General features: G+C 38.1%; 1 long non-coding RNA gene across 1 annotated transcript in view; it reads left to right on the top strand.

The window, feature by feature from the left end:
- Positions 1-11231, top strand: part of LOC145880071 (uncharacterized) — a 581300-nt gene that overhangs the window by 471526 nt on the left and 98543 nt on the right. Inside the window, exon 2 of the long non-coding RNA XR_014392960.1 lies at positions 7989-8015. This is a non-coding gene — a long non-coding RNA (uncharacterized LOC145880071). The remainder of the gene's footprint in view (positions 1-7988; positions 8016-11231) is intronic.

The following is an 11231-nucleotide window of genomic DNA, read 5'->3' as shown; positions in this document are numbered from 1 at the left end:
TACCTGTTTATCTCATTGGGTAAATATATGAAGGAGTGGTACTACCTGTTTATCTCATTGGGTAAATATATGAAGAAGTGGTACTACCTGTTTATCTCATTGGGTAAATATATGAAGGAGTGATAGTACCTGTTTATCTCATTGGGTAAATATATGAAGGAGTGATAGTACCTGTTTATCTCATTGGGTAAATATATGAAGGAGTGATACTACCTGTTTATCTCATTGGGTAAATATATGAAGGAGTGATAGTACCTGTTTATCTCATTGGGTAAATATATGAAGGAGTGGTAGTACATGTTTATCTCATTGGGTAAATATATGAAGGAGTGGTACTACCTGTTTATCTCATTGGGTAAATATATGAAGGAGTGGTACTACCTGTTTATCTCATTAGGTTAATATATGAAGGAGTGGTACTACCTGTTTATCTCATTGGGTAAATATATGAAGGAGTGATAGTACATGTTTATCTCATTGGGTATATATATGAAGGAGTGATAGTACCTGTTTATCTCATTGGGTAAATATATGAAGGAGTGGTAGTACCTGTTTATCTCATTGGGTAAATATATGAAGGTCAGGTAGTACCTGTTTATCTCATTGGGTAAATATATGAAGGAGTGGTACTACCTGTTTATCTCATTGGGTAAATATATGAAGGAGTGATAGTACCTGTTTATCTCATTGGGTAAATATATGAAGGAGTGGTAGTACCTGTTTATCTCATTGGGTAAATATATGAAGGAGTGGTAGTACCTGTTTATCTCATTGGGTAAATATATGAAGGAGTGGTACTACCTGTTTATCTCATTGGGTAAATATATGAAGGAGTGGTACTACCTGTTTATCTCATTGGGTAAATATATGAAGGAGTGGTAGTACCTGTTTATCTCATTGGGTAAATATATGAAGGAGTGATAGTACATGTTTATCTCATTGGGTAAATATATGAAGGAGTGGTAGTACCTGTTTATCTCATTGGGTAAATATATGAAGGAGTGGTAGTACCTGTTTATCTCATTGGGTAAATATATGAAGGAGTGGTAGTACCTGTTTATCTCATTGGGTAAATATATGAAGGAGTGATAGTACCTGTTTATCTCATTGGGTAAATATATGAAGGAGTGGTAGTACCTGTTTATCTCATTGGGTAAATATATGAAGGTCAGGTAGTACCTGTTTATCTCATTGGGTAAATATATGAAGGAGTGATAGTACCTGTTTATCTCATTGGGTAAATATATGAAGGAGTGATAGTACCTGTTTATCTCATTGGGTAAATATATGAAGGAGTGGTACTACCTGTTTATCTCATTGGGTAAATATATGAAGGAGTGATAGTATCTGTTTATCTCATTGGGTAAATATATGAAGGAGTGATAGTACCTGTTTATCTCATTGGGTAAATATATGAAGGAGTGGTAGTACCTGTTTATCTCATTGGGTAAATATATGAAGGAGTGGTAGTACCTGTTTATCTCATTGGGTAAATATATGAAGGAGTGGTAGTACCTGTTTATCTCATTGGGTAAATATATGAAGAAGTGGTACTACCTGTTTATCTCATTGGGTAAATATATGAAGGAGTGGTACTACCTGTTTATCTCATTGGGTAAATATATGAAGGAGTGGTAGTACCTGTTTATCTCATTGGGTAAATATATGAAGGAGTGGTAGTACCTGTTTATCTCATTGGGTAAATATATGAAGAAGTGGTACTACCTGTTTATCTCATTGGGTAAATATATGAAGGAGTGGTACTACCTGTTTATCTCATTGGGTAAATATATGAAGAAGTGGTACTACCTGTTTATCTCATTGGGTAAATATATGAAGGAGTGATAGTACCTGTTTATCTCATTGGGTAAATATATGAAGGAGTGGTACTACCTGTTTATCTCATTGGGTAAATATATGAAGGAGTGATAGTACCTGTTTATCTCATTGGGTAAATATATGAAGGAGTGGTAGTACCTGTTTATCTCATTGGGTAAATATATGAAGGAGTGGTAGTACCTGTTTATCTCATTGGGTAAATATATGAAGGAGTGGTAGTACCTGTTTATCTCATTGGGTAAATATATGAAGGAGTGGTAGTACCTGTTTATCTCATTGGGTAAATATATGAAGGAGTGGTACTACCTGTTTATCTCATTGGGTAAATATATGAAGGAGTGGTAGTACCTGTTTATCTCATTGGGTAAATATATGAAGGAGTGGTACTACCTGTTTATCTCATTGGGTAAATATATGAAGGAGTGGTAGTACCTGTTTATCTCATTGGGTAAATATATGAAGGTCAGGTAGTACCTGTTTATCTCATTGGGTAAATATATGAAGGAGTGGTAGTACCTGTTTATCTCATTGGGTAAATATATGAAGGAGTGGTACTACCTGTTTATCTCATTGGGTAAATATATGAAGGAGTGGTACTACCTGTTTATCTCATTGGGTAAATATATGAAGGAGTGATAGTACATGTTTATCTCATTGGGTAAATATATGAAGGAGTGGTAGTACCTGTTTATCTCATTGGGTAAATATATGAAGGTCAGGTAGTACCTGTTTATCTCATTGGGTAAATATATGAAGGAGTGGTACTACCTGTTTATCTCATTGGGTAAATATATGAAGGAGTGGTACTACCTGTTTATCTCATTGGGTAAATATATGAAGGAGTGGTAGTACCTGTTTATCTCATTGGGTAAATATATGAAGGAGTGATAGTACCTGTTTATCTCATTGGGTAAATATATGAAGGAGTGATAGTACCTGTTTATCTCATTGGGTAAATATATGAAGGAGTGATAGTACCTGTTTATCTCATTGGGTATATATATGAAGGAGTGGTAGTACCTGTTTATCTCATTGGGTAAATATAAGAAGGAGTGGTAGTACCTGTTTATCTCATTGGGTAAATATATGAAGGAGTGGTACTACCTGTTTATCTCATTGGGTAAATATATGAAGGAGTGATAGTACCTGTTTATCTCATTGGGTAAATATATGAAGGAGTGGTACTACCTGTTTATCTCATTGGGTAAATATATGAAGGTCAGGTAGTACCTGTTTATCTCATTGGGTAAATATATGAAGGAGTGGTAGTACCTGTTTATCTCATTGGGTAAATATATGAAGGAGTGATAGTACCTGTTTATCTCATTGGGTATATATATGAAGGAGTGGTAGTACCTGTTTATCTCATTGGGTAAATATATGAAGGAGTGGTAGTACCTGTTTATCTCATTGGGTAAATATATGAAGGAGTGGTACTACCTGTTTATCTCATTGGGTAAATATATGAAGGAGTGGTACTACCTGTTTATCTCATTGGGTAAATATATGAAGGAGTGGTAGTACCTGTTTATCTCATTGGGTAAATATATGAAGGTCAGGTAGTACCTGTTTATCTCATTGCTGCCTGTCACTACTGTATCCCCATGTCTTTCTTAAATGGAAACCCATAGCAACATGTCATTGTTACTACAATTCTCTGTTACTAGCCTGGGTTAGGAGTCAGTGGTATGTTATTATCTCTGTTATTCTCTGTTACTAGCCTGGGTTAGGAGTCAGTGGTATGTTATTATCTCTGTTATTCTCTGTTACTAGTCTGGATTAGGAGTCAGTGGTATGTTATTATCTCTGTTATTCTCTGTTACTAGTCTGGGTTAGGAGTCAGTGGTATGTTATTATCTCTGTTATTCTCTGTTACTAGCCTGGGTTAGGAGTCAGTGGTATGTTATTATCTCTGTTATTCTCTGTTACTAGTCTGGATTAGGAGTCAGTGGTATGTTATTATCTCTGTTATTCTCTGTTACTAGTCTGGATTAGGAGTCAGTGGTATGATATTATCTCTGTTATTCTCTGTTACTAGTCTGGGTTAGGAGTCAGTGGTATGTTATTATCTCTGTTATTCTCTGTTACTATCCTGGGTTAGGAGTCAGTGGTATGTTATTATCTCTGTTATTCTCTGTTACTAGTCTGGATTAGGAGTCAGTGGTATGTTATTATCTCTGTTATTCTCTGTTACTAGTCTGGATTAGGAGTCAGTGGTATGTTATTATCTCTGTTATTCTCTGTTACTAGTCTGGGTTAGGAGTCAGTGGTATGTTATTATCTCTGTTATTCTCTGTTACTAGTCTGGATTAGGAGTCAGTGGTATGTTATTATCTCTGTTATTCTCTGTTACTAGTCTGGGTTAGGAGTCAGTGGTATGTTATTATCTCTGTTATTCTCTGTTACTAGTCTGGGTTAGGAGTCAGTGGTATGTTATTATCTCTGTTACTAGTCTGGGTTAGGAGTCAGTGGTATGTTATTATCTCTGTTATTCTCTGTTACTAGTCTGGATTAGGAGTCAGTGGTATGTTATTATCTCTGTTATTCTCTGTTACTAGTCTGGGTTAGGAGTCAGTGGTATGATATTATCGCTGTTATTCTCTGTTACTAGTCTGGGTTAGGAGTCAGTGGTATGTTATTATCTCTGTTATTCTCTGTTACTAGCCTGGGTTAGGAGTCAGTGGTATGTTATTATCTCTGTTATTCTCTGTTACTAGTCTGGATTAGGAGTCAGTGGTATGTTATTATCTCTGTTACTAGCCTGGGTTAGGAGTCAGTGGTATGTTATTATCTCTGTTATTCTCTGTTACTAGTCTGGATTAGGAGTCAGTGGTATGTTATTATCTCTGTTATTCTCTGTTACTAGCCTGGGTTAGCAGTCAGTGGTATGTTATTATCTCTGTTATTCTCTGTTACTAGTCTGGGTTAGCAGTCAGTGGTATGTTATTATCTCTGTTATTCTCTGTTACTAGTCTGGGTTAGGAGTCAGTGGTATGTTATTATCTCTGTTATTCTCTGTTACTAGTCTGGGTTAGGAGTCAGTGGTATGTTATTATCTCTGTTATTCTCTGTTACTAGTCTGGGTTAGGAGTCAGTGGTATGTTATTATCTCTGTTATTCTCTGTTACTAGTCTGGGTTAGGAGTCAGTGGTATGTTATTATCTCTGTTACTAGTCTGGGTTAGGAGTCAGTGGTATGTTATTATCTCTGTTATTCTCTGTTACTAGTCTGGGTTAGGAGTCAGTGGTATGTTATTATCTCTGTTATTCTCTGTTACTAGTCTGGGTTAGGAGTCAGTGGTATGTTATTATCTCTGTTATTCTCTGTTACTAGCCTGGGTTAGGAGTCAGTGGTATGTTATTATCTCTGTTATTCTCTGTTACTAGTCTGGATTAGGAGTCAGTGGTATGTTATTATCTCTGTTATTCTCTGTTACTAGCCTGGGTTAGGAGTCAGTGGTATGATATTATCGCTGTTATTCTCTGTTACTAGCCTGGGTTAGGAGTCAGTGGTATGTTATTATCTCTGTTATTCTCTGTTACTAGCCTGGGTTAGGAGTCAGTGGTATGTTATTATCTCTGTTATTCTCTGTTACTAGCCTGGGTTAGCAGTCAGTGGTATGTTATTATCTCTGTTATTCTCTGTTACTAGTCTGGGTTAGGAGTCAGTGGTATGTTATTATCTCTGTTATTCTCTGTTACTAGTCTGGGTTAGGAGTCAGTGGTATGTTATTATCTCTGTTATTCTCTGTTACTAGTCTGGGTTAGGAGTCAGTGGTATGTTATTATCTCTGTTATTCTCTGTTACTAGCCTGGGTTAGGAGTCAGTGGTATGTTATTATCTCTGTTATTCTCTGTTACTAGTCTGGATTAGGAGTCAGTGGTATGTTATTATCTCTGTTATTCTCTGTTACTAGTCTGGGTTAGGAGTCAGTGGTATGTTATTATCTCTGTTATTCTCTGTTACTAGTCTGGGTTAGGAGTGAGTGGTATGTTATTATCTCTGTTATTCTCTGTTACTAGTCTGGATTAGGAGTCAGTGGTATGTTATTATCTCTGTTATTCTCTGTTACTAGTCTGGGTTAGGAGTCAGTGGTATGTTATTATCTCTGTTATTCTCTGTTACTAGCCTGGGTTAGGAGTCAGTGGTATGTTATTATCTCTGTTATTCTCTGTTACTAGTCTGGATTAGGAGTCAGTGGTATGTTATTATCTCTGTTATTCTCTGTTACTATCCTGGGTTAGCAGTCAGTGTAATATAAACTGGCAGGTCAGGTCTATGGGCATCAACCTGGGTTCAAGCAGTTGGTCTTTCAATATGTGTCAAACGCGCCAATGGAATAGTCACAAACAATGCTTACCCATTTGACCCTCAAGCCAGTCTCCACACGATCATCATAATTTCCTCAACCTATCAGACAAGCTCTTGTTGTTGTGGCAAGCTGTGATGAGAGTCTACGGTGTCGCGAAGTTAAGAGACTTTTGTTGAAGCGTTGCTTCCTGTGCCCCACAGATAATTGATTTTCTCTGCACGCGTGCCACTGTTGATTTGTTATCGCTGTTGACGCTACTGATGATACAAAATGTAACAGAGAAATTATCTGCTTGTCTCCTCTCTCTCTCTCTCTCTCTCTCTCTCTCTCTCTCTCTCTGTCTCTCTCTCTCTCTTTCTCTCGCTTTGTCTCTCTATCTGCACACCCTCCCTCTCTCTTTCCCTGTCCCTCCCTCCGTTCCTCCATCCGTCTCTCTATATCTCCCTCCCTCCCTCCCTCCCTCCCTCCCTCCCTCCCTCCCTCCCTCCCTCCCTGTCTTTGCCTGAGGCATCAGAGCCACTGGTGTGGAAAGACCTTTTAAAAGATTGAAGTTTTCCAGATATATTTCTAGCACCATTTAAGGGCTTGATTTCCAGTGTGTTGAACTGAAGTGACGGAAAACTATTAGCCTTGACCAATCAAATCCCTCTGACAGAAAGGTCTCCATTATTGGGTGTTGAGGACTGTTGCGGACTCACATTGCGAGTAACGCGTATACACACACACACACACACACACACACACACACACACACACACACACACACACACACACACACACACACACACACACAATAACACGAACGCACACACACACTATTTTTTACCTTCCCTGTCTCTCACATGTACTGTGTGTTGCATTGTGAATACCTCTCGTTCAAGCTTGCACATACAATACAAGCATAATATACAAGTACATAACATTCCTATTGCCAGGGGCACTACAATACATTACACTGTTTCCGTTCTTTTTAAGGTTCACTATTCCCTTGTGTTGTATACAGCCAATCACTGACAGATCAGAAAGATCCAGACCTGTCAGTCACTGTCGCTAACAAGGTGTTTTCTGTCTCTCTCTCTCTGTTCCATGTTTCTCCTGTTGCTGTCTTTGATGATTCTGTCTCTCTCACACCAGGTAAGAACATTAGTGTCTATTATTACCAGTGTGTGTGTGTGTGTGTGTGTGTGTGTGTGTGTGTGTGTGTGTGTGTGTGTGTGTGTGTGTGTGTGTGTGTGTGTGTGTGTGTAGTCTATACTGTTACACTGTTAAACATATAGCCTAGCTAGTCTACACTGTTACACTGTGAAGTATATAGCCTAGCTAGTCTACACTGTTAAACATATAGCCTAGCTAGTCTATACTGTTACACTGTTAAACATATAGCCTAGCTAGTCTATACTGTTACACTGTTAAACATATAGCCTAGCAAGTCTACACTGTTACACTGTTAAACATATAGCCTAGCTAGTCTATACTGTTACACTGTGAAGTATATAGCCTACTGTTTAACATGTACATGCTATATTGATGATTGCTGAGGTGTGGACAGAGAAACTTGAACAGTGATATACAAAGGATATATATATATATATATATATATGCTACAATGAATTGTCTGGAGATGGAGACGGAAACAGTAGCCTCTTTATTCATGTAAATGACTTCATACTCTCTGTCCACCAGGCAACCACATCATACAGTGTATATGACTTATGATTCAAACAGTAGAGGTATCAGGGACAATCATTGTACAATAAAAATCAATACCAATATTAGGATGAATGTACGAATGTTAAACTCCATAGAAATATTGCAATCAAGAATTCTCATATTGCAGATTCCTGCTACAAAAGCGACGACGAAGGTAACCAGAAAATGGATTGTGGTGGAGAATGGTTTGCATAGACATAGACATGTAGATCTGTCTGGCTTTTCACTGTTGCTGTTCTGTGTCTATAGATCTAACTGGCTTGTGTCACTAACTGTACTGTATAGAGCTGATTGTCTCATGTTCCTATACACTAGCTGTCAGTTTAGCTGTCAGTTTAGCTGTTCTAAATGTATATCTGTCTGGTTGCTTGTCCTGACGCATAGGTCGTACGTCCATCACGGGGTCACGTCATGCCGTTGTCATGTTACGTTGTTATGAAAGTTCTCAAGTCGTCCTCTACCGGTGGCGCCATAGTGGTGGCCTAAACCCAGTCATTCTGGACGGAGGCTAACTACTGTTGTGTCTAAATTACACTATAGTGCCTGGAAATACGATGACATTGGTGAAAGAGTGAATTATTTAGTAGGAAACAACTTTGCCAGCGTTATTATGTCATCAAATTTACTTTAGACATGGTAATGTTGTCATTAGCTTGCAAAGTTCGTCAAAAATAGCTAGTAATGCTAGCGTTAGCTAGCTAAAATCCGGTGGCCTCCCCTCAATTTTAGCTAATTAGCTAACCTTATACTGCATCTATAATAAATCTGGTGACATCAAAGTGATGACAAAAGGTTTTCCTTCTAATTATTTGCCTCATTTTAAAAGTCATTGTATTTCCAAGCCACTGTAATGCAGTTTTGATGAAATCTTCATCAGCGCTCATTGACGATGCATTGAGTAGAACGCTCAGTCGGGCATCAGTCCAAAAACGAACGTTCAAAACAATATTGTGATGAAACATACAAATCATGAACAGCTAACCTGTATAGGTCACTATAGCTCTTCTATAGTTTAATCATGTATGGATTTGGTTGTCTTGTCACTCTAGTAGTACTGTGTGGATGTGACTGGCTTTCTTGTCAATATAGATGTTTTAGTTCTGGCTGGCTTTCTTGTCAATATAGATGTTTTAGTTCTGGGTGGCTTTCTTGTCAATATAGATGTTTTAGTTCTGGGTGGCTTTCTGTCGTGGCGGGGGCCGCAATATAGATGTTTTAGTTCTGGGTGGCTTTCTTGTCAATATAGATGTTTTAGTTCTGGGTGGCTTTCTTGTGAATATAGATGTTTTAGTTCTGGGTGGCTTTCTTGTCAATATAGATGTTTTAGTTCTGGCTGGCTTGTCTAGCTATTCTGTAGCCTATATATTGGCTGTCGGGCTAAATCCATTTTGAATTCAAACCCTTTTTGACAGCATCCCTTTTGATTTAAACTAAACCATCCATACATGTTTTCCCGGTGGAAAAGTGGTCAGAATGTGCCTTTTTGGACCTGGATGTTAAACCATTCAGGAGATCAAGGTGTTCCAGTTGACCCATTTTGCATACACCACCATAGCATCGCTGGCAAAGATAAACGGTTGAGTTTGATATCATTTAAAAGCTAACAAACAGTGTTGTTAAACTATTTTATTATACCTTTAAAAAAGTATACACATTTTCATTTTTAAACCTTTAACCTCAATTGTCTAAAAACATCAATTATATAAAAATTATGATTTTCTGTCATATTCGCATATGTTTTTGTGCCCGAGATCGGTTCAGACACGACATGCTCTTGAATACAGGGAGCAGGTCATTTCAATCGTAGAAATATAATTAATAGAATGGACCTATCCCTTCAGGCCTCTGCAATTTAGCTGGTACACTATTGACATTTACATTTAATTAACATTTTTACTTGTAATTACTACCACAAAGATTGCTACCACCGCCTGTCCACCCACCGTCAAATGTCAACTTAAAAGGTCACGTCTATTCTATTATCTGTATTTCTATGATTTCAATAGGTTTTCTATGGAGGACTGACAGTATAATTTAAAACAACAGATATTCCCATTCAAGTTAACATTCTCTGATGTGTGGACCTCCAATCATCTTTGTGGTACCATTTGAAAGGTTCAGATTAAAATTGTATTCCCATTTTAGTACATTTAACAGCTAAAACATGACACTCACGCTGTATTTAAGAGCGTACTAAATATAACCTCCACATGGGGTATATATTGAAGCCATCAGATAAGCTGTATCCTGTGCTTTGTGGTGAGTGAGAGAGACGTCTGTTAAGTCAGCAGCTCGCTGGCTGTGAAGTTTGAAATGATTTGATCCGTAGGAGACGAGTGAGTGAGAGGAAGTGTATTAGAATTAATAATAAGATCACAGAGAGGACAGGAAGAGGAAAGTGGAGGAGGCGCTGGAACGCAATGCCGCAACCTAAAATAACCAAATCCTCCTCGGTGAGAGAGAGGGGTGCTTATCACGCCACTCCAGAGGAGTGATGGGAGACGAAGGGCCCCGTGGCACTGTGTTAGTTATTCAACCAGAAATGAGCTCTCTAATCTTATGGGATTCACTTTTTCAGACACATAATGAATCCAAACTGACAATCCTGGCATCCTGCTATGGAGGAGTCAACTAGTCTGAGCTACTCCTATACTGAACCTGTGTTCTTCTATACAGCAGTTTACTCCTATACTGACCCTGTGTTCTTCTGTACAGCAGTTTACTTCTATACTGAACCTGTGTTCTTCTGTACAGCAGTTTACTCCTATCCTGAACCTGTGTTCTTCTAACAGCAGTTTACTCCTATACTGACCCTGTGTTCTTCTATACAGCAGTTTACTCCTATCCTGAACTCTAACAAGTAATCTAACAATTCCACAACAAATACCTAATACACACCAATCTAAAGGGATGGAATAAGAATATGTACATACAGTGGGGGGGAAAAGTATTTGATCCCCTGCTGATTTTGTATGTTTGCCCACTGACAAAGAAATGATCAGTCTATAATTTTAATGGTAGGTTTATTTTAACAGTGAGAGACAGAACAACAAAAATATCGAAAAAAACGCATGTCAAAAATGTTATAAATTGATTTGCATTTTAATGAGGGAAATAAGTATTTGACCCCCTCTCAATCAGAAAGATTTCTGGCTCCCAGGTGTCTTTTATACAGGTAACGAGCTGAGATTAGGAGCACACTCTTAAAGGGAGTGCTCCTAACCGCAGCTTGTTACCTGTATAAAAGACACCTGTCGACAGAAGCAATCAATCAATCAGATTCCAAACTCTCCACCATGGCCAAGACCAAAGAGCTCTCCAAGGATGTCAGGGACAAGATTGTAGACCTACACAAGGCTGGAATGGGCTA

This window comes from Salmo salar, chromosome 07 (genome assembly GCF_965601325.2).
Source record: "Salmo salar chromosome 07, fSalSal1, whole genome shotgun sequence".
NCBI lineage: Eukaryota > Metazoa > Chordata > Actinopteri > Salmoniformes > Salmonidae > Salmo > Salmo salar.
Note: the sequence above shows the minus strand (reverse complement) of the source record. Positions and strands in the feature narration are given on the sequence as shown.